The sequence below is a fragment of the Haliaeetus albicilla genome, chromosome 10 (assembly GCF_947461875.1).
Source record: "Haliaeetus albicilla chromosome 10, bHalAlb1.1, whole genome shotgun sequence".
Classification (NCBI taxonomy): Eukaryota; Metazoa; Chordata; class Aves; order Accipitriformes; family Accipitridae; genus Haliaeetus; species Haliaeetus albicilla.
Window position 1 is genome coordinate 18,032,710 of NC_091492.1, and position 26,904 is coordinate 18,059,613.

Here is a 26,904-nt window from a genome sequence, read left to right on the forward strand (position 1 = left end):
TTTATAAAAACAGGGTTCCTGAACAGATTTTATTGTTCTTCAGTTGTTATGTATAGCTATCAAAAACACCAGAAGTTCACTGCTATTATAGAACAACCACTCAGCTCTGCAAATACACCAGTTATCTAGAGTTACAAGCTCTATTTATATGTTCGTTTTATACCTTCATTAAAGAAATACACACCATTCAACATTTTTAATGGACATACAACTCAGATTACATCTTCTCAAAACAAATATACATAAGCATTACTCACAAGCACTTAAATAATGAAAGAGCTTTAAGAACTGTCAGACTTCTTTTTATTACAAGAAACAATTAGAAGTATAGGCTAGTCCACAAAGAAATCTACACCACCAGTGTGTATCTTGGATATGCACATCTTCTAGTGCAGACAATAATAATGGAAGAAACCAAATATCTAACAGGTAAATTTTAGCCAGATTCCCATCAACCTAGAATACAAATGGTATAGGCCTTGTTAGAACAGTAATTTACTTCAGTTACGTCTTTAAGCACAGAACTGTAAAGAAATTGTTGCAAGTCTTTGCATCAAGAAGAATCAAAATCGATTATAATCGGGATTTTTAAACTGCTACAGTAGAGTTCATTATGATCAGATACATTAGAGTTATCTACTAAATATGAAGATAGGTGAATGGATCAACTTGTACAGTTGAGCATAGACAGAACTTGACATGTACTTCAGTTCTTAAATACTAAAATAGATTTCTGTGAGATGTTTCTTAGATTACATTTGTTGAATAATCTGAAAGTTATTACTATTTATACTTAAAAGTTATTGCAATAGAAACTGTTTCAGAGTCAGAGAATTAAAAGAGATACATACACATATGTTTTGGGTTTTGTTTTAAAATCAGTTAATGCCTGAGATTTAGGGCTTCATTGATTTCTGTGAGATTACTTTGGATTCAGCCCAAGTTTCCAGGAGGCTATGTTGAGGGCAAGGCTTCTCATGCAACATACAGTTTTCCCTGAGTATTTATCGCAGGAAATTCATCAGCTTAGATGGCAATCTCACACCATTGTCTGTAAACGCAGATTTCCTTGATATCCAATATGAAACTTGCCTTTAACTCCACAGTGTCAGTAACACAAAGATCAATCCCTTCAAGCACAAAATGCCAATAAACAAGTTGCTTGCTTCATAGTTACAGTCTGTATTTGGAGCACATCAATATCCAATTTCAGCTTGTTCTGTCGCATGCACTGTTCTTTGTAACTAAATTCTGGATAGCATCAGCAGTTGTTTCTGTGCCAGGATCTTCATTTTCTTCTTCTTCCTCAGGCTGTCCTCCAGGCTTCTGAACAGATTCCACTACTGTCATGCTCCTACTGGTATTGCAGCCCATTTTGGTCTTAAACAGTCAATGAAAGGATTTTTCTTAGGATGTCTATAGAAGGCTCCCTGCATTGCAGGAATGAAGAACAAGGAAAGGAACCCAAGCTAAATAGCCTTCCCTATTGTATTGTTAAAAGCAAGTATGTTTGGTTTCTCTGACAACCCACTGATCCTGTCAATCAAGCACTGGCTAATAAAGAGCAAGTTTTCAGACTAGGAAACTGTTCTTCATTAATATTTTTTCTTAACAGAGTAACTCACAATTGCCTTGCCCAAGGAAGTCCACTTTATTTTAACTTTTAAACATCCTAAAGCTCAGTACTAGGAAACAGGGTCTGGCTAGAGGGAAAAGTTTATGTTGTCAAAGTACAAGTCTGTACAATCACGTAAACATCTTCAGGATCATAATCTATACTACTATATATCTACCAGGTATTTTAAATAAACAGTAATATCTCCACAGTTTTTTTCCTGTTGCTTAAATGGCTTCAAGCCTGCAACTTTCAAGTTCCAATGCTAGTTTTAATAGAACTCCTTGATCCATCCTTGAGGGATAAATAATTTGCTCAATTCACTTATACAATCCAGTTTCTTCATTTCAGTCATGAAATTATCATGTTAAACATAGCTTTTGTAACAAAAAATTGGACTATTGGCAGGTCTTTCCTGTTGACAAATTAGGCTTCCATTTCAACACAGCTGTGAAGTAACAGTAGCAGAGTGATTACTAAAGCCATTATTAAGTAGGTGATTTTATAGAGCTCATTTTAGCACCATGCAACAACTTCTGACCTTCTCAAGCTTACTCATAAAATGTTTTTCTTACTACCAGCCACAAGAAAAAGCCCCCAGAGTTGGGAGACACCTTGCCTGAGATGCTAGTCTCTCAGAAGTGAGAAGTCCATATGCCCAAACCCTCTTAAAATATCAGCTTGAATCTCAGCTTTAAGAATTACAAAACAAAAAAATACCCCCCAAAATCACTCAAATGCTGGAGTATCTTGAAGTTTTCAGTTGAAAAGCAAGACTGAATGCATACACTCAAAACTCAATCATGTCAAATAGCACATCTCTACCAGATTCTAAACCAACAAACCAACTTACATTCTAACCCAGCAGACAAAATTTTCTAATAAGTGGTATACGATAAGTTCACAGTGACTGGCTCATACTATCATCTACTACAAACTAACTACAAGCCTTTAGTACCCTCATGTACATACAGACATCATTTGTTTCCCCATGAAAAAAACCTGCCTTCTCAATTTTTTTTAAACAGTTAACCGCAGACATGTATTTAGCTAAACAAAATATGCCACTATTTTACAGAACTATGTAGTTCTACAGAAGCATTCAACAGTACTACAACTTACAGCTCTACGTGTATCCTAGGGGCTTCCGCAAATACATATTTGACTACAGGAAGATCCTCCCTCCTGCACAGCACTCAATCAGCAATGCATTGAAGGTGAGCAGCAATTCTCCATAATACACTCAGGGATCAATAGAGAACAACCTCTGAAGAACTTTGATAATTGTAGAAGACCCATCCACCAAGTCAGAAAAGAAAGAATTTAGGAGGGAAGTTCGAGAATCATTTCCATTCCAAGGCTAGAGCTAGTTTAACCTCAGCTGATCAAAGGGCATGCAGCATCCAGCAGCTCAAAAAAAGAAAAAAAAAATCTGAATGGAAGTATGGGGAAGAAGCAGAGCAGAGCTATAGCTGTGTTGGAACATTTTGCAGTTACTCCCTCACTGTTTTTAAACACAGTCCAGGACCCCATTTTCTCTTTCCAGTACAAAACCAGTGCATTTCAGCCAAACCCTCTAAACCAGGATGAGTTTCACCCCTGTTCAGTCATCTTTACTATTACTGGCAATACTGAAACATCCAGCATAAGTGGGTTTTGGGAGTTAGCTTGGCTTACAAGTTACGTGTGGTTTGTCAGACTGAGGTCCACCACAAATGAAGTCGCTACACGTAGTTTGTCAGACTGAGGTCCACCACAAATGAAGCCATACACATGCACTACTCCTTTAATGATTAGCTACTCGTTTAATGTAAGTGACAAGCACGGGTTGGCTGTATGGGATTAAGTAGGCCCATATCTTCTAGATATAGTGAAAGCTGCATCAGTAAGCTTCATCACTAGATGCTAAAGGTGTGCTGTCTTAGTGTGAAAGGAAGACTGATGTTAATATGGAAGAACAAGGTTAACATGTGCCTCAAAGATGTTCAATGGAAATAAATAGGGAAACTCATTTTCAGTCCTTTTGAGGCAGAGGCTATTGAATTTGCTGCACGGTGTTTAAGATTCTGTGAAGGAAGCACTCTTTTTGCCCCAAATTAGGGGGGATCACTGATTTGCACATCTGAAGCAAGTCAGAACAGCACCGCACTGAGTTTGACTCCATATGCTTCTTGGATTACTGCCTCTGACCAGTTACCACCAGAGGCAACATCACTCTCTGCTTTGAGGCTCATGTTGTTTGTTCTCTTTTAGTAACTGCCATTAAGCAAGAGTTATTTTTTTGTTTACATCACTACTACCCTCCATTTTATTCCACTAACATTAGGAACACCTGGTCAACCACTTACCTCTACAAGCATTGGGAAGTAAACGGAGCAGGAAAAACATACTTCATTAAAAAAATACCTGAGGTACATGCAGGTTTAAGTACCCATTTTGGAAATTTAATTCATAGTGCTTTACTCTTCCATTTAATTGTATGTATATGCTAGATGACAAAGCAACTTTGGAATTTTTATCTGCCAGACTCACTTAATCCAGCATGCCTGTTCCAAAAATGTAAGAGACGAAGATGGAAGCATTCAAACTCTAAAGGGACGTGGGTCGGTTTTGGTTTTGTAAGGAAAACCCAGGAATACAATTCTATGCTTCTGCATTTCACCATTTGTATGCTTCATCCACTTTACTATAGTTCCTCCTTTTAATTCAGGTAGGCCTTAAGAGTCAGAATGGTCTTACTTGTAAGGACTACAATCAGTCAAAAATCTCAGCGGTTCCCCAAAGTATAATACCTGTAAAAGTACTAATGATTCTGGAGTGTTTACTAGTCTGCATTTTCAGAACACTATCTCAAATTCCCCACTAGATGGTAGCTGAAAACTATGTTGATTGTGCAATATTACACAGGCTATGGTAGTCACAAGAGCTGCACCTAATGATTACAATTTTACAGGACTTATCACAGTATCTTTTAATAAAAATAAGACATGCTCAGAGATGACACTGTCTTAACTTTTTATGGATAAGAGGTACCTAGATAATTACACTGTCCTGATACTTAAGACTACTTTGCTCTCATTGCATTCCACTTCTAGTTCAGTTTTGTTTGCAATAGTGGGCAAACACAGATTTGCCAGCTTTCAGAGTCAGGTATTTCTTTGGAACACCTCTTGATTTAACACATTTACTCCTTCCTCTGTTGAAAGGGAATGTTTTTTTTGTAAGACTTTCCATTATATCCCTGAAAATACTGAAAAATTCCAAAACCGGCTTCTTCAAAATGAGAGATCATTCAGCTAAAGTACTAATGCCCTGCTTGTAGCAGTAGCCTAAGATTCAGTGCATTTCAGACAGCAAGCATCATATATTAGAACTGGACAATAAATGCAGAAGCACTTTTATATAAGAGTATTTGAAAACAGCTTAAGGTGTCACTAATTATACTTATATCCCATTCTCAAAGTTTCTGGCCTCCCTCTACTACAGTCTAACTGCACGTTGTTGTAGTATCCGGGCAACAGTTGATGTACTGATGTGCTACAAACTTAAACAGCAACCACTAGCTTCTCTTTAATTGCAGCACATTATTGTTCCCATAGTAATAACACTAGTTTTTCCATCCTGTATTTCCTTTTCAAAACTGGAAGTGCATAACAGCCAGACAAATGAGCAAGTATTCTAAACTTAACCATACAGTAGACCACTTCACTATTTTTGAATAAATTAACTAAGACATTTTCTATAAATGAACTGCAAGACATCTTTCTTTCGTCTACTTATTCGACAGACCAACTGCTTTTATGGAAGTGCCCTGAAAGCAGAGAAAACTCTACATTGAAACATATTACTGAGCATGTTGTGTTGTCTTAATTGAGTATATTTATACTCTATTTCCCATGACAGTAAGGGAGATCACCTGATTCATCTCATAACTAGCCCATCATCTCCAAAGTTTAAAGGCTGCCTAGTAGACCTCATTTACAAAGCAGTCTCAGTTTCATTGTGTTTCTCCCAAGATTTGAGTTGAACAGGTTCCATCTATCTCCCCTAAAACCAGAAGAAAACCTCCTCTTAAAGCCTTTGTAGGAAGTCCCATGACAAGTCTAAAGGTGACAGTCAACATGCACTTATAAGCAATGAGGGCCACAAGGAGGACAGATTAATCTGGTTGAGGAAAAACTAGAAAGCAGCTGACTGGGAAGTGAAAGCTTCAAACCACTTAAAATAAGAAGTCAGAAACTGACTAAAGAGCATGTCTCTCAAAATGTAGTTTATGAACTCCTGTGTTAAAATTCTAATATTTTAAGAAGTCTAGGAATAGTGACCCAGTTAACTATGAAAAGAGTCAGCTACATGAATTACAGATATACAATCCAGTAATGGAAGAAACATTTCAAGCTCTTGAGGGGCAGATTGAGAACGCTTTCTGGCACAACCTTTGCAAAGCATTTAATGTTTGAATAAATGATAATTTAAATCATAAAGTAATAATCATACAATCAATGCCTTAAATGTAGCTGAAGAATTTTATTATGAAGACAAAAGGGAACTAAGAAACAGACTTCTGGGTCCCAATTTACCTAGGATAGACTGAGAGAACTTAAAACAAGCAAGAGAGACTAGCTTAAGAAGTCACATAATGCACATGAATGTGGCATCCCCATTCACCTAGCACATATCTTTTGCAACTCTTAACAGCTTTAGCTAAATGTCGTGGTTTAACCCCAGCCAGCAACTAAGCACCACGCAGCCGCTCACTCACTCCCCCCCCCCATCCAGTGGGATGGAGGAGAAAATCAGGAAAAGTAGTAAAACTCCTGGGTTGAGATAAGAACGATTTAATAGAACAGAAAAGAAGAAACTAATAATGATAATGATAACACTAATAAAATGACAACAGTAGTAATAAAAGGATTGAAATGTACAAATGATGCGCAGGGCAATTGCTCACCACCCGCCGACCAACACCCAGCCAGTCCCCAAGCGGCCAATCCCTGCCCCCCACTTCCCAGTTCCTAAACTAGATGGGACGTCCCATGGTATGGAATACACTGTTGGCCAGTTTGGGTCAGGTGCCCTGGCTGGGCATGAGAAGCTGAAAAATCCTTGACTCTAGTCTAAACACTACTGAGCAACAACTGAAAACATCACTGTTATCAACATTCTTCACATACTGAACTCAAAACATAGCACTGTACCAGCTACTAGGAAGACAGTTAACTACATCCCAGCTGAAACCAGGACAGTATCCACCCCTTATTCTATACCATTGATGTCATGCTCAGTTCCCATACCTTTAGTTACATTCTGATCAATCATCACCACCTTTCCATCCCTTTGAGACATATGAACAATGATAGATATATATATATATATATAAGTATACACACACAGAGATATCAGTTCTTTAGTTCATGGGTTATGTTCATAAAATGTTTGTTGAGTTCATTTAGTTTCCAGCTCTGGGCTCCATCTGTCATACCAGTCTGTCTGGGCAGGAGGGATGGTGCAAAGTCCTCTCAGTCGGTAGAGCAGAATTGGGCTTCAGTGCGGTGTGACGAGCAGATGACATTTGACGCAGCAGGAGGATGGTGTGCACCATTGGATTGTTGCATGCTAGAGTCAGTGCTGGTTCCACCTCTACTGCGCTTTGCAGGACACTAAACTCCCTTTTTTTTTTTTTTGTTTTTGAAGACCCTACAGTGACCTATATGACCCTGGTCATGCTTCCTCTGGAGAATAAGGATTGCTTTCATCTTCATTCCAACTTTTCTCAGTGGAATTTGTTCTAATAGATCATATTAGTTTTTACAAGTCTCTAATGAAAAAAAAAAAAACAAAACCCACAAACTTTAAGACTTCTAAAGATTTCTTCATTTAATAGGTACACATTTATTTGAGTAGCATAGGAACATCCCCCAGTGTCTTTATAAAAAAAGTGGTGAATTTGCTCACATATAATACAGGGTCCTCAGCCTAGTATTTAGTGTTGTACCTAGCTCAAACATTGACTTGCTTTGGCAGTTACAGTAACTGAAGAGATAATTCAGTTTTGAACAAGTATGGTTTATCTAATATACAAGGCAAGCCTCTACACCACCTAATCAAACAGCTAAACTGAAAGAGTTCTTGCTCATTACTATAAGTAATGAATTAGAAGTTTTTGCAGATGTGAACCCTAAAAATATAGGTCTACTGGAAAGCAAAATCTGGTGTTTAAATATTTCAGGCTAGTTAAATGGATTGTGCAGAAATACATTATGGCTTTATTTCATACTACAACTACCGTACACAATAAGATATTAAACCTACAACTGGTTTTGGGCAGGAAGACTCAACTTCTTGGAGAAAAGCCAGCAGTCTTCAAACAATTTGAATCCCTGTGTGCACAAATTCTACATCAGAAACAGCTGCATCTTCCCACAGCAAGCAGGCTCAGCACACTGTTTCCTTAGCTTGCCTGAAAAATGTGTCCATAATATGAAATATACCTGTACACTGCTCCAGTGATAATGTACACTCAGCACTGCACACTGATGACAAGGCTCATTGACATTTTCAGGAGAATTGCCTTCTGTCATGTGTTTAGCTAGTACTTTTATGATTTTCCTCCTATTGACTAGCAGTTTTTGACCACCAGCAGCCAGATCCACCCAGTCAAGCACTTCCAAGCAAGAAAAATGAACTGCAATTACTTCACAGGTACATAATCAAGATATTTAGATTTTGTGGATGCTATAATATATTACTTCCTCCCCCACGTGTTCTGCATTTCCAGTGAAAATACAAAGAAGCATTAAAACATTCAGTGGCACATAGAGTACATACTGTCATCCCTCTTTATTTATCAGAGGTTTGTTGTTTTTTGGTTTTTTTTTTATTTGAATGGCTAAACTAGACTGGTAACATTCTGTACTTACATTAATTATGGTTCTTTGAGAAGTGGTCTGCCTACCTCAGATAAGTAACCTTAATAAATTTTGCTATGAAATTCATATCAAGTCAGCCTTGTTTAAGATCCAAATAGCAATATGAAAAGAGACTATTTCCTAATTATTTTTAATTAGTAGATATCCAGGATTAATTTAGCAGTATACTCTCAAAGGAATGCCTATTTGCTATTTATTTACCTAAAAGAGTAAGATGGTAAATAGCTCAACAGAAGACTCATCCATATATGCCTATCTTTGTGTCTCAATCTTAACGTGCTGTTCTGTTGCTGTCAAATACGCCTGTGTTTCTGTACACTAAGGAGAAGGAACCACGACAATCTGTTCTCTCTTTAGAAACACAAGCTGTGTTTGGCTGGCTGAAAAAAAGTCTGTCAAACTAGTAAATATGTTATAGTACTTGACAATTTCACTGAACTAATTTTAAGAACTGAGCTTTTAGAATTCTTAAGTGAGCTACATCACTCTCTAAGCTTTGAGTGTGCTTTTTTAACATCAGCAGGAAATGTATCTCACTAAATTGTTAAATGCCAAATTTCTGCCAGCTTCCAGGTGAAGGAGAAAGACATAGAGAAACAGCATGCCTACAATATGACATGATAGAGTTAAGGACCCTGAGATTCTAAGCTTTTGTCTATTTTGCCAGAATACAAGGTTACCTCTGCACAAAAAACCACACACTAGAAATTTCCCACATTAAATTATCATCCAACGTAACTTGTTTTCTGTTTCGTTGGAAGTCTTGCTACCTAGCCTGAACTGCAAACTGAAAATAATTTCCATTAATGATCTGACAAGTATTCTCTATCAGCCAGATGACACAGACCTTCCTTCCAGATTTACTAGAACAAGGGTTCTTTTGTGTCCTTGAATATCAGGGACAGCATTAGGCCTTATCTTATGTGGTTTGTCACACAAAAAGAAATCACAGTATCCTCTTAGCAATGACTGCTAACTATTAGAAAGCTTACCACCTAACAAGGTCCTGTAGACAGAGGGTAGGAAAAAAAAACACAAAATAAGGAGACACACAGAACAACACTATTCTTTTTATTATAACAGGACACATCAAGCTACTTTACCTGCTTTTCTTCCCCACCCCTCCTGCCCAATTACTCACAATATTCCATTATCACACAAACCAAAAAGAGAGTACAAAACGAATTTGAAAAGGAGTCTTTCTATTTTCCAGTTTCCTCTCTGCATTCTACATGCTTTGCTTTGCAAACATAGTTTTTCAAAAGTCCTGAAACCTAGAACATACATGTCCCAATTCCAAAATATGCATTAGAGCAGAGCATCAATAGTCTATTACACTATACTAGTTCAGCATTGCAGAATAGTCTAAAAAACTGGATGTTCAAGTATGGCTTTAATACTCAATGCCTACAATAATGCGTCAAATAAAAGACAAACATAAAAGCAGTGCATGTGAAAGGACATAAGAACAAACATTTAGAAGTGAATAGTTGTATCTGTTAGAGATGTTAAGACGCACACTTTTAAATTACGATCACTTCCACTTCAGACTGTTTTAATAGTTAACTAAACAGTATACCTTCCTCTAACAATGAAGCAGAAAGCAAACTGATAGCTTGGAACAAAGACCATGATTTCAATGTAAAAATTGCAGTTTTACCTGTGATAGAACCTGCATAGAGACAGGTTCTATCATGTTTGGGACACAATGAGGGAAAAGGCAAAAACAAAAAGGATAGGGAAAAAAGGCTGAGCTCAGAGAAAAGTCAAACTAAAGCACAGGCTGATAATGAGGGGGAAGTGCATCTTCTTGCGGCTCATGAAACAGTTGGAAACTTTACCAATTCAGGGTGGAAAGCACCAACATAAAAAGCCAACTATTTTAAGTCCCAAAAAGCTCACAGTGGGATCTTAGAGCACAGATTCATAGCCCAGAAATTCCCATTCTACATTCCAATAAAGGCACACAATTCTCTCAACTGCCTTCCCAATTCTTCTTCATTTGTAAGTTTTGCTTTAGTTACCTTAGATATATCAAGAAATATTGTCTTATTGTTAACATAGCATTTTTGTGGACAAAGTGCTACAGAGCAATATCTGGTAGGTTTATATGGTTAACGATCTGCAGAATCTGCGTAATAACTTGCTAAGCATTAGGACAAACTGATCAATTCCACAAGTTTGGTCTATTCAGAGCTTTTAAAATTTCATCTCAATATATTTTTCATAGTACCTTTTCTAGCTAAGCTTATTTGTGGCTCCAGTTGCTCCATTATTTGAAGTTATTACAGAGATTATTGAGCTTTAGACATTAATATAAGCAGCTATATCAAACATACTATTTATGGTTGGGAAGCAGCATTCCTAAACAGACAGATGCCTGTCACCAGATGAAAAACCTTAAGTAGTAATAAAAAAAGGTAACAACACTACTCTATCACAACTTGAGGCCACCAAATTTGACACCAGCCAAGATGTTACACCTACTGCAAAACTGTGAATCAAGGTTTTAAGTAGTATTTTGAAAGCTTTACTGTTCCAGATCTTCAAATTACCAAGGGTATTTAAGTTAAATAATTCTTCCTGATCAACTCAGAATCAGAACTTAAGCTATTCTACATCAGCCACTCATGACATTACATCTCATCAGCTATCAGGACTCTCAATATTTTCATCAGCTCTTTTGGAGTTTGTTATTTTAAGCCACTGCAATCTGTTACCCAAATCCAAATGCCATCCATGAACTCTTCATACCAAGGGCATCATCTGTATTATGAGTCTTAGCTGAGATCCAGAACCATGTATTCATTCACTTAACTAAGGTTTCTACACAGTGGTTGAAATTCTGACTAATTTTGCTGAGATCAGAAGACTTGCCATGAACTCACTGGGGCCATGATTTAACTACACATCAAAAACGAAACTAAGTTAAATTTGAGCACATTTAAGGAGCTGGAAGCAGATGGAAGAATATAATTAGTAGCCTTGTCCTCTTTTCAAGATGAGGCACATTAAAAATGAATATCAAGATGATAAATATTCAGAAATTAATTCCAAGACCAATACCTTAACATTCCCATGTTTTCAAGTTTTTGTTTTCATAGGAAAGCTAGAACAGAGTGGTATTCAATCCAATTTAGTCTAAGAACAACCTTTGAATTAAAGGGGTCAACTCCTGTAGCTGGAAATAAACAAGCAGGTTCAAACCTGACAATGAGACTGGTAAAAAAAAAAAAAAAAAATGCATATAGGTTATGGTTTTTAGAAAAGTGCTGTTAGTTCAGCACAGTCATGAAAGAGCTGCAGGTTAAAAAAAATAAATTGAAGTCAATATAGTCAACAATACCCTTCTGAACAGAGGGTTATTTTCTTTTATCCCTTCCTAAACAACAGAGAGACTGAACATCCATTTAATCTGTCCAATCATATCTTCTGTCCACTATTTTTTTCCTCACAGAGCATTCCACTGTGCTTTGTCCAGTGTAGCTATTTTCGTAACAACCATGTTCTACCTCTTGTTCTTTCATGCTCAAAAGCTTCAACTGCCCATGAGTTATACCTATTGATCACAAATCCTTACAAAACAATTAGATCTATAGCGCTGTTATACAAATCAGATTCTACTGAGTTGACGGTGCAAAGATTTAGAGTAGCTACAAAACAAGTTTATGTACTTAAACTACTGCAAAATTGAACATAATAGAAGGTAACTTAAATGAACTACAAAAAGCAGCACAAAGTACTTATGTGCCTTTCTTCATATTTGACAGTGTGTTCAACTTTCTGCAACTAAAATAATCACTGTTTGATATTACCTAATTGGTGTTATTGGTTGCTGTACATACACACACACTTGGCCAGTTTGTATTTATTAAATCATTCTCTGGAAGATTAAACAAGAAAACTCTGCTGAATACATGTTATAAATCTTGGAAGAATCCCATTCTGACATGAGAGATTAGAAGTTCTATACATGCCAGCAAGCATCTGCCTGCAAGATATGACAGACAACAACAGCCTGAACAGTACCTCTGGAGTCAGAAACAGCATAACAAAAAATTAGAAAGCCAGACCACAACCCACTGCAGGTTTACTGCACTCTGAAGTTTTATTTTTATAACACTACCTAAACATATCACTAAGTTTCCTGGTTTCAGCTGGGACAGAGTTAGTTTTCTTTCTAGTATGTGGTGCAGTGTTATGTTTTTGATTTAGTATGAGAATGTTGTTGGTAACACACTGATGTTTTCAGTTGTTGCTAAGTAGTGTTTATACCAAGTCAAGGATTTTTCAGCTTCTCATGCGCAGCCAGCAAGAAGGCTGGAGGGGCACAAGAAGTTGGGATGGGACACAGCGAGGACAGCTGACCCAAACTGGCCAAAGGGGTATTCCACACCATGCAATGTTAAGCCTAGTATATAAATTGGGGGGAATTGGCTGGGGCAGGGGCAGATCACTGTTCAGGAACTAACTGGGCATCAGTCAGCAAGTGGTGAGCAATTGCATTGTGCATCACTTGTTTTGTATATTCCAATTCCTTTACTATTATTATTGTCATTTTATTATTGTTGTTATTACCATCATTATTTTCTTCCTTTCTGTCCTATCAAACTGTCTTTATCGCAAGCCACAAGTTTTACTTCCTCCCCCCTCGCCCCCCCCAATTCTCTCCCCCATCCCACTGGGTGAGCAGGGGAGTGAGCGAGTGGCTGTGTGGTGCTTAGTTGCTGGCTGGGGTTAAACCACGGCACTAAGTTTAAAAGAAAAACTGTCCTCTCATTCATCTTTTTTTTTTTTCTACTGGGAGATTTATGACATGGACATATTTTAGCCATAGACAACAGATAACAAAATTCTGCAAATAAAGATACTGAAAGATGTCTGCAATTTGGTTGGCAAAGGTCACACAAGTGCTTTCAGTCAGAGACCATGACAAGTTAGGGGAGAAATCAGTGCTTTAGCGACATGCCTCAGGTGTCAGATAAATACACAGAAAAATAGTGTGCTGCCCCTGCCAAGCCCTCCATCAGTGTGACAGGTCATGACTGTGATAAACAGTGTATTACAGGATGGAAAGGTCTTCAGTTACTATGAAGCATCAGTAACCCTTAAAAATAAATCAAGCTAGGCTTTTCAACCACAAGTTCAAAACCAATATGGCCACACTTACTTTTCAACAATACATGAAAACTCTATCACCACAGTGATAATTACTTCAGAGATTATAGTACTTTAATCAGAAACAATTTGGGGGAAGAAAGCTCTTGTTGACCTATAAGCTTCAGCAGTAGCAATTTCACAGTACTACCAGAAAGTTATAGGGAGTTTTCCTTTAACCAGAGAGGGCCTAGGCAATCGAGAATTAGTTTCTTTATTATTTTGCATCTCTTGGCAAGTTTTCACATGTGACCAATAGACTTTATAGAGGACTGCTGATGAAGTGAATCAATCCTTTCAGCTCTGCAGAACCAGACCCTAACTTTGCAGAAAAACCTAGATTCAAAGTCAACTCCATCAGTTGCACTCAAATTCACCTATTTCTTGATGAGATGGAGTCCAATTACTCAGTCCTGTCAATAGAAACCAGAAGACTTAAGTCCCAATACACAGCTCACTTAATGAAACACCTTCTGGTGAAGTCCTTGATCTTTTTCTCTAGAGTTTAGTCAGCAGCTACTACAGAGCAAATAAGCCACCTAACACATGAGGAAAGCTACTCTGATACTTCTGTAGAAACTGCACTACACATGCTAAGAAAATACGCCATGGCCAAAATGCTCTTCCCAAAAGGCAATGGAACCTGATTTCAGCAGACAGTCTGTTCACGGCCATTTGCTCTTTGAGCCAAGCAGAACACACTTCACAATTCATTTTGAATAATTTTTAAGAGGTAGGGAGGTGCTCCCAAAACAGAGGTGAATAAACAAAAGGGAAAACAGGCAAAGCTACTGAAAATGGAGAAAATGGGTAAGCTGCTAAGAGTAGCTGCTGAGCCAGGTAAAGGGGAAGTCTCAAGGGAATAGGTGTCAGAGAAAGTAATCACACACTAGGAGACCAAGGATTCCTGAGAACTAATTTGCACTGAAACACAACACAACCCATGCCTTAGGATTACAAAATGAGTCAGTCTGTATCCCAAATAAGCAGAGCCTCCTCCATCCGTTAGGGCCTCCCTCTTAAACACTGCGCTGTTCCATACAGTAACAGAGATGCACCTTGAGTGATCATTTCTCAGCAGAAAAAGTCCATACAAGATTATCTGTAGAGACAGAATCAGAAGCAGTACACAAAATGAGAGGACTGGACTAGTGACGGCCAAAGAGAGGCATGTGGAATGTATGGGGACATGAAATGTGTATTAGCCCTTCCACTTGGAGTTAAATTAATCAAATGAATACAGGAATACTTAAACATATGTGAATAAGTTCAGACAACCAGACTATTTTTCTCCCAAGCTTGTCAAATACCTGAGCCCTGTAGGGTCATATATGGCTCGAAATAGAAAACCACAAACCTCAGCAATATATTGTCAACACAGACCTTTGAATAGATGTTTTAGTTCTAAAGACAAACTGAATTATGGAAAAACATACTGACAATAGGTTTAATGGTTTGTTGTTTTTTGGTTTTGGTTTTTTTTTCCCCTGAGGCTCTTCTATTAATGCAAAGTAAGACATTCTAGTATTTTATTAAATACTTCCTGTAGTTGTGTTCTCTTTTGGGGCAGACTGTCTCATAGGGGAAGTTTTTTTTTTTTCTTTCTTTCTTGTGTTCCAGTAATATCTTCCTAATGTTATCATTAGCAAGAATGTTGGGTACATGAAATACTCAGTTTTGCTATTTCAGCTTTAAGGACCACTCTTCATAAGTGATGAAAAAGGTTGCCTATCAGCTCCAGTTCAGAAATAAATGCTTTACCTAATAAGGTTCAGAGATTCTTGCTGCAAGTAGAAGGGTTTAACAGCCAAAACCACAGCTTCTGAATTAATTTGTTGTTTAATTAAACTTCTTTCAAGCACTACCTTGAAACAGTCCACTTCAACACAGGTCTAAACAGCAACAGAGTCCAAGTTTAACAGTACCATTGGACAAGGTACTGAAGCAGAACTTCCAAATCTAGAGCATGAGCCTGTTAGCAAACTAGGCTCATTAGCTGGAATCAAGATTCCAGTCCTCACACAGCAGACTTAATCATGACTTAGTAGCTCTTCATCGGGAGGGAGTGAGTTATTCAGGCTGGTTAGTACTTTCAAGTTAGATCATAGCAATGCCAGTGCCTAGATTTGCAAGTGTACTGCAATACACTACTGTGATTTATTGCTTCCCACATAGGATCACATCAAATTTAGTAAGTCACACTCATGTGCCATAGACAGCAGCCATACAACATTAAAAAAAAACTCAACTAGGCACCCATTGACTGTTACCTGTTCTTGATGCATTATTTATCTACACATTCTTATTTAAAACTGCTCTCCCCATTTCAAAACTGCACTGTAACAAGTCCATCCTGACAGCTCAGTCTGCTTAACTTCCAAAACTCAAAATAATTTTCCCTACCTCTCACCAATATGAAGTTCTTATCGTTTAAACCAAAAATTATCTTCCTTTGACATTACTTTCACAGCACTGCATAAAAAAAAAGTAATTCTTCAGCTAAATCCTGTTCTTGAGATCTTAAATTCATTTTGCTATCAGAAGCTTCCCTTACTCTACTGAAGCACCTTACACCACTTCTTAATCACTTCTTCAGTAATCTTTCTTCTCCCGTTGTATATTTGAATGTCTCTATTAGCTTTTACCAGCTCCCCCCCGTTACAATCCCGTAGTATATATACTTGTCAAAAGCATGTAAGACATTATATATAAAGTACAGTTTTTCTCAGTAGATTTTTATGACACCTTTAGCTATTCACAGAATTTGGTTCCAAACCTGCCTTGTCTGTTCAGTGATATATGCTTTTTTGTAACCTAGAGTTCATGAGTTTCTATGTCATTCAATGGGAAGTAATTTCAGAAGCGAAAGAGCCATTATGGAAAATTGTAAAACTAGCTTGTTAAAATTAATGTCTTCAGCAGGTAGACCCTAAAAGTCCAACCATTTATGGGTTGCCAGTCTTCCGTATTTCCACTGAGAAACACCATTCTAGACCAGAAGTTTAAATCCAATGAATGCGTGGATTAAAGGTAACCAATACAAAAAAAGCACTCCACTTCAGAGTTCAGACACTATTTAAAAAGTTAGGTATTGACAACTTCAGTATCACACCCAATACCTTCATTTTGTTTTCCTTAAAGCACAGAATTAAATACACACCAAAAACCAGTTTGCAGAATTAGGAACAATTCACCCACAACAACTAATAATTCTTTCAGGAGTCAGACCTTAAGGCAAGAGAATGCTATCGAGTGTAAAGACAAACATGTTCCTCCAGCTGTTTGCCATACTTATTGGACATAATAAACTTGATATGCTGGAGGCTATAATTAATCTTTACTAAGTGAACACTCTTCTTAGGATGACTTGCCTACTGAGCTGTCTAATGACACTGAAGGCTTTGATAAGTAAATAAATTAGCTCATTACAGTCAGACAGTCTTTCCTTTTTTTCTTTTAAATGAGATCACAGATTTCTTTATGTAGCTTGCCTTAGTCAGTCATCACCAGCTACAATACTTTGACCCTGAAGCTGACAAAAGGACATTCCATTTCAAAGCTCTCAACTCCAATTTCTGCATTACTTTCAATAACTTAATTTCTTTTTTTAAAAAAGAGCTGGCAATCTTTATTGATAAGAGCTTGGTTTAAAAATTAATTCTGCTGGAGAGTGACAGTATTTGCCTTTCTGTTGCTAGATCTCATTGCTCACAATAACATGCACAAAAGTAAAGCTGCAGTGCCCTCTTGTGAGCAGTGAAATCTCAATTTTGCAGAAGTAGTTTTAGCATTGGTATTGTGAGGGTTGGGCAGCATTTGTGCTACAAACTGCCTTTTCTCAAGTAGAAGCACAGCACTTATTAAAAAGATTATTTATATATACATGCACACACCTCCTCCATCTAACAGTTCTGAAACAGATAAAGAAGCTCATATTAAAAAAAAAGTAAATTTAAATTCCACTGAACCTAGTAAAAAGTTAAATAGAACAATTTCTTTATTCCTAATTTCAAAAAAGGAGAAACCAAAAACCAGTTTCTTGGAGCCATTATCACAAGGACTGGAAGGAAAGGTAACTATTGGTAGAAGTTAAAAAAAAGGAAGGAAAAGGGTTTGTAGTAGGGAGAGTAAAAGCAATCAAACAGTCAAACACAGTATAGCAAAAATGCAATCCTAATTCCTAGATGTCTATAGGGAACAATTAGAAGATAGTGATAAAAGTCTGTATAGGCAATGCATATCCATAGCTAGTTGGATAGAACAAATATTTAAGATTTTGTTTTTAGTAAACTACAGTTAGAAGTTCACTAAAAGTCAGCAGTTTGACTCTCAGTCATCCCAAGGTCAATTTTTGTATTCCACAGCATTACAAAATACAAGGTCAGTTACAAAGATCTGAAAATTTACTAAAGTTTTAGGGCACCAATACAAAACTAAACAAGTGACACAGAAGGACCACAAACAGTACCCTACAATTGATTCTGTTGCCTAGGAAGTACACGTCAGAATTAACTTTCTGAAAAGTGACATCGTGTTATATGCCAATAAATATTTTGCTAAAACCCTCAGATTTATTATTTCCCTTGCATAGATCTGGTTTACTGTATACAGTAATAGTCAACCACTGAAGAAAGACAATCACCAGTAGGCTAAGCTGCATGTAACTGTTTCAGTAAGGTTTCCACACGTAACATTTAAAAAGGCCTTTAAGTTTAATGTCACCCTATCCTTGCACTTCATGACTGTTAAAGAAGTTTCACAGAAATGAAGCTTAACACAAGAAATCCAAGCCAGAACATTCACAAATCTTTAAAAGTTCATCTTACCACATTAACTAATCACTTGTAAGCAGATGTTAAATATTTGACTTCAGCCCAGAGAGTCAAAGTCCAAGGGAACTTAATTTGTTTAGGACCAGATCCAAAGAATTATTTCAACTGAATTTAGGCACACGGGTCCAAATTGCTGCAAAACCCCAATGAAACAAAACTTCTCTCCTGTGACTTCCTAAAACCACTGGCAGTCAGCCACATCTCTGTTCTGCCTTCAGCTCCCTCTTGGACAGTTTCAGTACTGCAGATAAGCAGGACGGCTGCAGCCTGCTTGCGTGGCTCTTGCAGTACTTGGGCTTTACTAGGACTTGCCTAAATCACTTTCGCCAAATGACTGCTGAATCCCACACAGTTTACCTCGTATCAGTCCTCAGGAGAAGATACTTCAGGGCACATGGATGTAAAACTTCTTTGGTTTAGAAGTTTCACAATCAGTACCCTACTGAAAATTGTATGGCAGGCACAGCAGTCACACAGAGCCACTCTGGAGATGTATTATAGAGATCAACAAGATTTCTGGTCTAGAGCAGGTTATCCAAGTAAATTACTGCAGTGCATATATTTTAAGTAGTCAACTACACAGTTTACAGAATTTGGTAATATTAGCAGTTACTCCACAATACCTTAGCAATTCACAAGACAACAATTTGCACAAGCTATATGCTACTGATGGTTTACATAGTACCAAATTTATTGTGCAGAGGTCTCAAACTGCAGATCTTGCTTCCACATGTATCAAATTAAAAGCAAATGGAAAATGGTTCACTTAAAAAATGCAATGCATGACTGACACAAAAAAATTAACTTTTATTCTTTTAAATTTGTCAGAGAGCAGATGAGTTTTAGTCTAAGTTAACAATACAGAATTATGAAGAACACATCCTCGTTTTCAGGTTCATGATTACTTGGCTATCACCTCAGTGCAAACTGGAGGTTTACTTATTGAAGCCAACACTGACGAGAGATTGAATCACTGCTTCATAGCTTCATTGCAAGTTTTGTAAAGCAACCAATGATAATCCACATTTCTCAAACAAAAAGTTGACTAGTTGGTTTGGCATGTTACATTATTCAGATTTACAAAACAAGTTTCTGAACATGTTCAAGATAACACAGATTTCTGAAGACATTCTAGGGATCTGGTATTAGAAAACAAGCTTCAGGAAATCAAGTTCCTTCCTGCCAGCCCTCTAGCCTGTCTAGCTCTCTGAATGGCAGTCTTGTCATTGAGCACATCAACTGGTCCTCCCCCATTTTCACATCACCTGCAAACTCCTCCAAGCAATTGATAAAGATATTAAACAGAACTAGTCTCAGTATGGATCCCTTTGGTATTCTGTTACCAGCATTTGTACAGAGTATTACACACTCTCCACGCCTGATCATCCACTTTTCCACGCATTTGATTATCTACCCATTCAGAGCATAAAGTCCTAACTTGGACATGAATACTGCAGGAGACAGTGTGAAAAGCTTTGCAAAAGTTAAGTGACATCCACTGCTCTCCTGTCATCCATAAAGCTAGTAATTTTATCATAGAAAAATACTCCATATCCTGCAACATTAGCTCTGGCCTACCAGAATAAGGACATCTTCAACTTTACTGGCAGCTAAAACTTCAGCTTTAAAGGAAAATTAATGTTCTAACAGCTTCAGAGCAAAAATACATCTGTACAAAGACCACAAGAGGGCAGAAGAAGCTTTCTACACTTAGTAACAAAAAGTAGTCTTGTATGGTTGGTTTTGAGCACCCATTCATACCGCTCAGTCATGCTCTGCTTTATCAAGTCACATCAGATAAATGAACGCCTCGCACAAAACTGAGATATCAAACCCAAACTCTTCAAACACCTATCTGTGATGATAGGACTCTCATGACACAATACATGCATGCTGCCCTATAAGAAACAAGTCAATTTCCTGGGTTTATTTCACTGGCTTAGTATCACATAAAGAGTAAAAGGGAATTAAGAGTAAAGCATAATATAATTAATATTCACAGTTTGTTGCCTGTTTTGTGGCAGTATAACTCACAAAGCCAGGAAACAAACAGCATTTTACACCAAAGTACTACTACATTAAAACTTAACATTTTAGGGACATACTTCATACGCTGCTCACAACTGGTAACACTATGCATACTAATATGGATGTCCACGTTACATAAAACAGTATTTCCAGCTGAATTTTCAGAGCTGCCTGAGAGAGGCCAGTATATAAGTCATACCAGTACTCACAAGTTACTATGTTTTCTGACAATTTTAAGGGGCCACAATACTATCTGATTTCACAGCTAGTTTTGGACTGCAAAACAGTCCTGAAGCTAGAACGTCAAGAGCTACACAGCCAAGTCCCACAAACCTATTAATTATGATTAGGAACCCTATTTATAGTGCAACTGTCCTTAACTATAATTTTGTTTTTCCTTCAGGATGGTTCCTTCCCTACTACAGTCCCAGAATACAACAGCTGACAAACTAGTTACTCACATTTTGTTTTGTACACTCAAACTACCCGAAGAGTTTCTAAGCCTCCTTTAAACTGAAGAGTTTCCCTGTGTAGTATCTGGAATTAGATAAAGCTCCACATAAAGTGCCCTTTCTTCCCAGTCCTTACCAAATTTTCATCACAGCTTTATATCTTTAACATGTATCTGAGTTTCCCATAGTTTGTGCTTATCACTTTCACGAGTAAGAACACCAAAAACCTGCAACAGGGAGAAGTTGTTACCAATAATCCTCTATCCATCTTTACAAAGAAAACCCTGTGGCTGTAACTACTTAAATAGACACTAGACAGTCTTATCTCACACCACCTAAAAACAGCTCTTTGCATGTTCTACTGACAAAGAAAAAAGCAAAGGAAAACAGCAGCAGAGAAAAGAATTCAGTTCCAGCAGGAGACCGGTTACCATCTCACAGTCAGGAGCCAGACACCTCCAGGACAGTTTTTTTTTACTAAAAACCAAAAAGTACACCTCTACTTCAAATCCCTCATATGCTCTGCCTCTCCTTTCTCCTCCTCATAAGAGCTACTTAGTCCTTAATTAAGAATATCCTAGAAGTTTTCCCAAAGTCAAGCAGCAGTTCACAACTCCAGCTACCTTTAAAGCCAAGCCAGGGATAATAAAAACATAGTTAGTCCTACAATAAATAAATCTTAGTAAAAAATATTTAACAGCATAAAACTTCACAGAGAATACTACACTCACTCTAAGCTCTACATTCAAAAATCAAGTAATGGCATATCCATTCAGTTTCTATAAATAGAAACAAAGAGAAGAGAAATGCAGATAAAACCAGGAAACAGCATTTTTAAAAGGCTCCAACTACTGCATTCGCTTCAGCATCTTACTTACTAGCACAATTCAAAATACTCACCCTATTATCAGATCATTAAGCCACTTCCAGGCTTCCTCTAGCCTTTAAAGACAACAGAATATCTGCAGCATGCTTCTGCTTTAATAAAACCTCTTACCTGCTATTTCTACAGCTATTACTGTTTTCCTTCTTTCTTGGAAACTCCTCTGCATTCAACCACTCCACAGAAAACTATTGCAAGGCTTCAGTGTTGTCTTATGCAGCCCAAAGATAGTCAGGTGGCCTTCAGTCCTGTGCTCCACCTGGTCATCAAAACCTCCAACTCTGGCCTTAAAGAGCTACTTTCTTCCTAACACAAGTGCCTAGAAGAGGTCCTGTATCACCTCTCTTCTTTGAACATGATCTTCACAGACCACACTTTCAACTCCCAATTCACAAATCTCCTAACTCTCAACACCCAGATTCACAAACTGGCCTCAGCCTATCAAGATATGAACTTCTCTGCTCTCAAAAGACAATGCAGCAAACCTTTGACAAAACCTAAAATTGGTTACTGCCAGCAATCCCCCCCAAAATATGCTTTTTTGATTTCTTAATGAAAACACAATTTAGTAAAAAAATACTTTTTCAGTAAGATCAGATTTAAAATGTTCTTTCACACTGCCTATTTCATGACAGACCTCATTATAGTACTATCATTATGGTTTTATCAATTAACAGTGTACTTGTCACTGGCTGTCATTGTGGCAACCAGACAATCGAACTAGAGATGTAGGTGTTTGAGGAAACAGCAATGGAAGCAGTTTTAGAAATCAGCATTTTGATATCCTAACTGCAGGTTTAATCAATTTACATCAGTAGTATCCAGCGGTCAGGTAAACTTTTAGGACGTACCATCCCGTGAGTAAAACATTCTAGTTGCCAAGAGATTTCCATCTTACAAAGTAGATACTTGCACATTTAATTAGCAAACAGATTTTAATTTGTAGTTGTTTATCACAATATGAAAGGTTTATATTCAGAATTACAGCTTCTCTTTCTGATCCATACCCTTGGACACAATTGTTCCCACACACAGAGTCAAAATAATTAAATTTTGTCCTAATCTAAAAAGACTTACAACCATACCCTGGTTCACACCTGCCTCTGCAAGGCCACGAGAGAAACCATCTGCTTCCATATACTTACTTTGCATCTGCAGTGTTTCACATGTGCAGGTGTACAGCATAGCTGCTCCTTGCAGGAGTTCCACTGTATATTCCAGATCAAACAAACGTACAAACTGCTAGCCAACAGCACAACAAAACAAGCAGAGCTCCCCAATTTGAACTGCCTGGGAACTTACAACTTCGAATGTATTCAGAGGTAAAATGACATGAGCTTACCCTCACCTTGCAGAGTTGTTAATGGCTCCAAAAGTCATCTGGAGAAAGTGTTTTGTTTCCTATTCATGCTGCAGGTTGCAGAGGCGATGCACCAAGCAGCCAAAACACCTCAGCAAGGGCTCGGTTTGCATGGCACTATAAGTCTTCACCTGCATCACAGATTCCTACCAGGCTTTTAGACTGTGCCTACAAAGACATATGAGGAGTTGCTCTAATAGCAGCAATCTGTGCAGACAGCTGCTCTTTGCTGTCCCAAGTCACACAGAGTGGCTACTGAGAGGGATCAAAGCAGTCACTCTGGCAACAGTGGAATCTCAGCAGCTGATTCAGTTGGATGTGAACTTCATTCCAGCCCTGACCTGAATACACCTGCAGCAACTTCCATGGATAATCAATGTACAGGAATCCAGGCAAGTGCAACAACTGATTTCCTCTGCTGTTTTGTCTTGGAAAATTTTATTCCATGCTCACAGAATGATAAAGGATGAGTGCCCTTGTTTTGAGTACACAGACTTCTCCCTTTATAGGCTACAATGTGTTACAAGGCACACACATGGTAAATCCTAAGGCAGAATAAATTGCTATAGTTCTGTGGGAGTCAAGAACATAAAAACCACATGTGTTCTAACTCTGTTGTACATGCAACATCTGAAGAAAAATATTTATGGAAAATAAAGGAGGGAAGGGACAAAGTATTCTTCCACTCTTACCAAACCCAATATTTTAGAAGAGTCATCTGTATGCTATGACAGATCAAGGCAATATAATTACATTGTAAAGTAGTGGTGCTGAGAAAACAGAGATCTCAAAACATATAAAACCTGCTAAAATTACAACTGTTTGAAACAATAGTAGGATTTTGGGGTGGTGATATAAAGTGGCAGAAGTTTTGATAGAACGAAACTTCAACACTGCACAAAAGCAATCTTCAAAACTGATGAGATACTGACATGTTTGAGAAAATGAAGCCCAAACCAAAAATCAACAGTTAACTCTGTACATTTAAGTAACCTGGTTTTTTTCTAAATTCTAAGAGGATCCATCCAGACATTAAGTGTTTATGAGATTCAATGTCCTTTTGAGCAACAGAATAACCAGTCACATGGTCCTATTTTCAGTCATTCATGTGATTTATCATTCTAAGCCTGTGCTCTCAACTTATGACATTACCATTCACACTATCTACAGCTGGGGGCCCTTAACAATGTTAAAATAGTGTTGATAGCTTTATTAAGGAAGTACTACAATTAGCTGGCTAATTCTAATAAAAGGGTAAAGGCTGCCTTCTTTCCATAAAAGTGTTTGCTTCTTTCTCTGTGGAGGTTAGAGGAGCAAAGACATATGTGTTTTCTTTTAGAAACCACTAGCATAAAAACCAACCACCTGTGAGGTATGTTCATTTTTTGAAGTTGCTCTAAATTGTTAGTGAGAAGGAAATTAGAAAGAAGAAAAATCTATAGGGCTGGCTAAAAGAAGAAAGTGAGTACAGAAACTTTAGCTTAACTATTAACAGTAGTCTTTCCGAACAGCTTGAGAACAAGATTAAAGTTTTAGCCATGAAGGAATTAAGAGAGGAGAAAGACAAAGGTGCTGTAAAGCTAAAACATTAAAGTAGCTTGTTTAAAGGCTTGTCTTCTGAACTAATGCTGAATAAGAACCTACTTTATGCTTGCATCTCCAGAAGCTCTGATGATTTAGAAACCCTGAATGAATTAATGTATTACAATATATAATTAAGCATATAAGATATACAAGAAGTCTGATACTGGGTAAAATGACAAACTTCTCTCTTAAATGATGTCCTAAATATAGAAGCAACAGGTTGGAGAGAATTAGAAGTATATCCCCAGTTCCCTGCTGGCAAACTACAGAAGGAAGCCTCAGGATGAGGTTTTTCATTACCTCTGTGCATACAGTCCTCCCAGGCCTGATATCCAAGTGTCGGTAACTCTGATTGGGAAGTCTCTTGTATTGCTGGAACTCTCAATTTAGTCCTTAGGTCAACTCAGCAAGAGTTCTGTAACTGGTCACCTGAAGAGCTTTTTCTGTTCATCTGCTGCTACAGCTAAACTGCAAGCAAGCCCCTTCAGTGATTCTTTCAACCATGCTAGAAACTTGCTCCTCCAGCTTTTCACTCTGGTCTCCTGCTACAGGGAAAGGAGTCGTGTAACTACTTTGTAGCTCAAGACTCTTCAAAAGTTACTTCAGATAATGCGAATGTTAAGTGTTTTGTCAACTGCTGCTTCTAAATTTTGATCTTGAAATCAATACTTGGCTTTTGATGCAGTTTGCTTTATATGATTGAAACAACTTATGTAAAGGGAAAGGCTTACAGTTAATCTCGTAGGAACGCGTGCCCTGTTAGCCTATTCAAGCGATCCATTCGAAAGTGGCTTGATCCGGTGTGCCTGAGGTTATGCTCGCCCTGTCTGATGTCCACCTTTATTTACCTCTGAAAGGCGGGACTTCTCCTTGCTCTCCCTGCTAGTACTTGGGCTTCAATGCAAAACCCGGGGATGCCATCAATAGGTCAAATTAACCGAATTCCTGGTCACACAGGCTCTCCCTAGAGAGAAGGAGAGAGAGTCTTGGCTACGTACGGCGAGCGGAGGTGTGGAACGCACCCCCGCTATTCTAATAAAGCGAACGAAGGTATGCACGCGGGCCGCCGCGGGAGCCCTCCTCCCGTGAGGTAACGCCGCGGCAGGAATCCCGGCCCCGGCGGCGAGGCGGGCTCGGCTCTGCCCTGCCCTGAGGCGCTGGGCCGCCCGCCGCGCTCGTCATGAGGAAACCGCCGACAGCGACTGCGTAAGCGCCTCTCGGAAACGTGCCGGAGCTCCAAGTTTCCCTTTCCCAGGGAAAATCCCCGCTCCCCCCGCCGCCCGGGGGCTGGCACTCCGGGCGGGCGCCGTTCCAGCCAGCGCCGCGGCGGCCTTCTCCTCAGCGGGGGGCGGCCGCCAGCAGCGGGGCCTGCCCCGCATCCCGGGCCCGGCCTCTGCCTGAGCCTCCAGAGTAAACGCGCCCGGGATTGGCTTCTGCCAGCGAAGGGGGCCATATTGGATCAGCTCGCCCCGCCGCTCACACACACCATTTTATCGGCTCCGCGGCGGCTTCCCCCCGCCCCCCTCCCTGCTCAGGGCTGCCCCCTCCCGCGGGGGCTGCGGCGTGAGGCGAAGGTGCCTCGGGAAGGAAATTCGCACGCTCCCGTTCCCCTCTCCGCCTCCCGCGCACACTCCTCCCTGCGCACGCCCCTTCCCCTGCTGGCGTCCTCACTCCGCCCTCCTCTTCCTCCCCCCGCTCGCGGGCCCCCGCCGGCCCCGCACAGCCGCCCCGCCGCCGCTCACGCCCCGCTCCCTCCCTTCCCGAGGCGCCGTGTCAGCGCGCGGCGGCGGCGGCGGCCCCGGCCCCCGCGCGGGCGGCCAATCAGCGCGGGGGTGACAAATATGCAAATGCGCCCCCCAGCCCGTCCCCGCGGGTTCGCTGGGGCCGGTGGGGTCGCGGCGCGGAGCGAGTGAAACTTCGCCCACAGCCCGGCCGCCCCTCCCGCCCTGCCTGCGCAGTGGGCGGCGGGGGGAGGAGAGCCAGTCACGCCGCGCCGCCCTCGCCCGCTCCGCCGCCGCCCGCCTCTCCCGGCCTGCGCCAGCCACCCTGCCACCCGGTAAGTGC

At 39.3% G+C, this 26,904-nt stretch overlaps 1 protein-coding gene and 1 long non-coding RNA gene across 6 annotated transcripts in view; one reads left to right on the forward strand and one right to left on the reverse strand.

Annotated features, from left to right (window-relative positions):
• On the reverse strand, positions 1-26,501 carry LOC138687267 (uncharacterized). Of its 2 annotated transcripts, XR_011326537.1 has the most exons (3): positions 25,689-26,501; positions 23,245-23,424; positions 1-1,430 (listed from the first exon to the last, which is right to left on the reverse strand). It is a non-coding gene; the product is annotated as an uncharacterized lncRNA (long non-coding RNA). The 2 variants fall into 2 exon arrangements; XR_011326538.1 differs by lacking the exon at positions 23,245-23,424.
• Positions 26,502-26,688: 187 nt separating this feature from the next.
• Positions 26,689-26,904, forward strand: part of CHD9 (chromodomain helicase DNA binding protein 9) — a 101,948-nt gene continuing 101,732 nt past the window's right edge. For all 4 annotated transcript variants that reach the window (XM_069793658.1, XM_069793654.1, XM_069793660.1 and 1 more), the window contains exon 1: positions 26,689-26,896. The gene's annotated coding sequence lies outside the window, so the exon portion shown is untranslated. The remainder of the gene's footprint in view (positions 26,897-26,904) is intronic.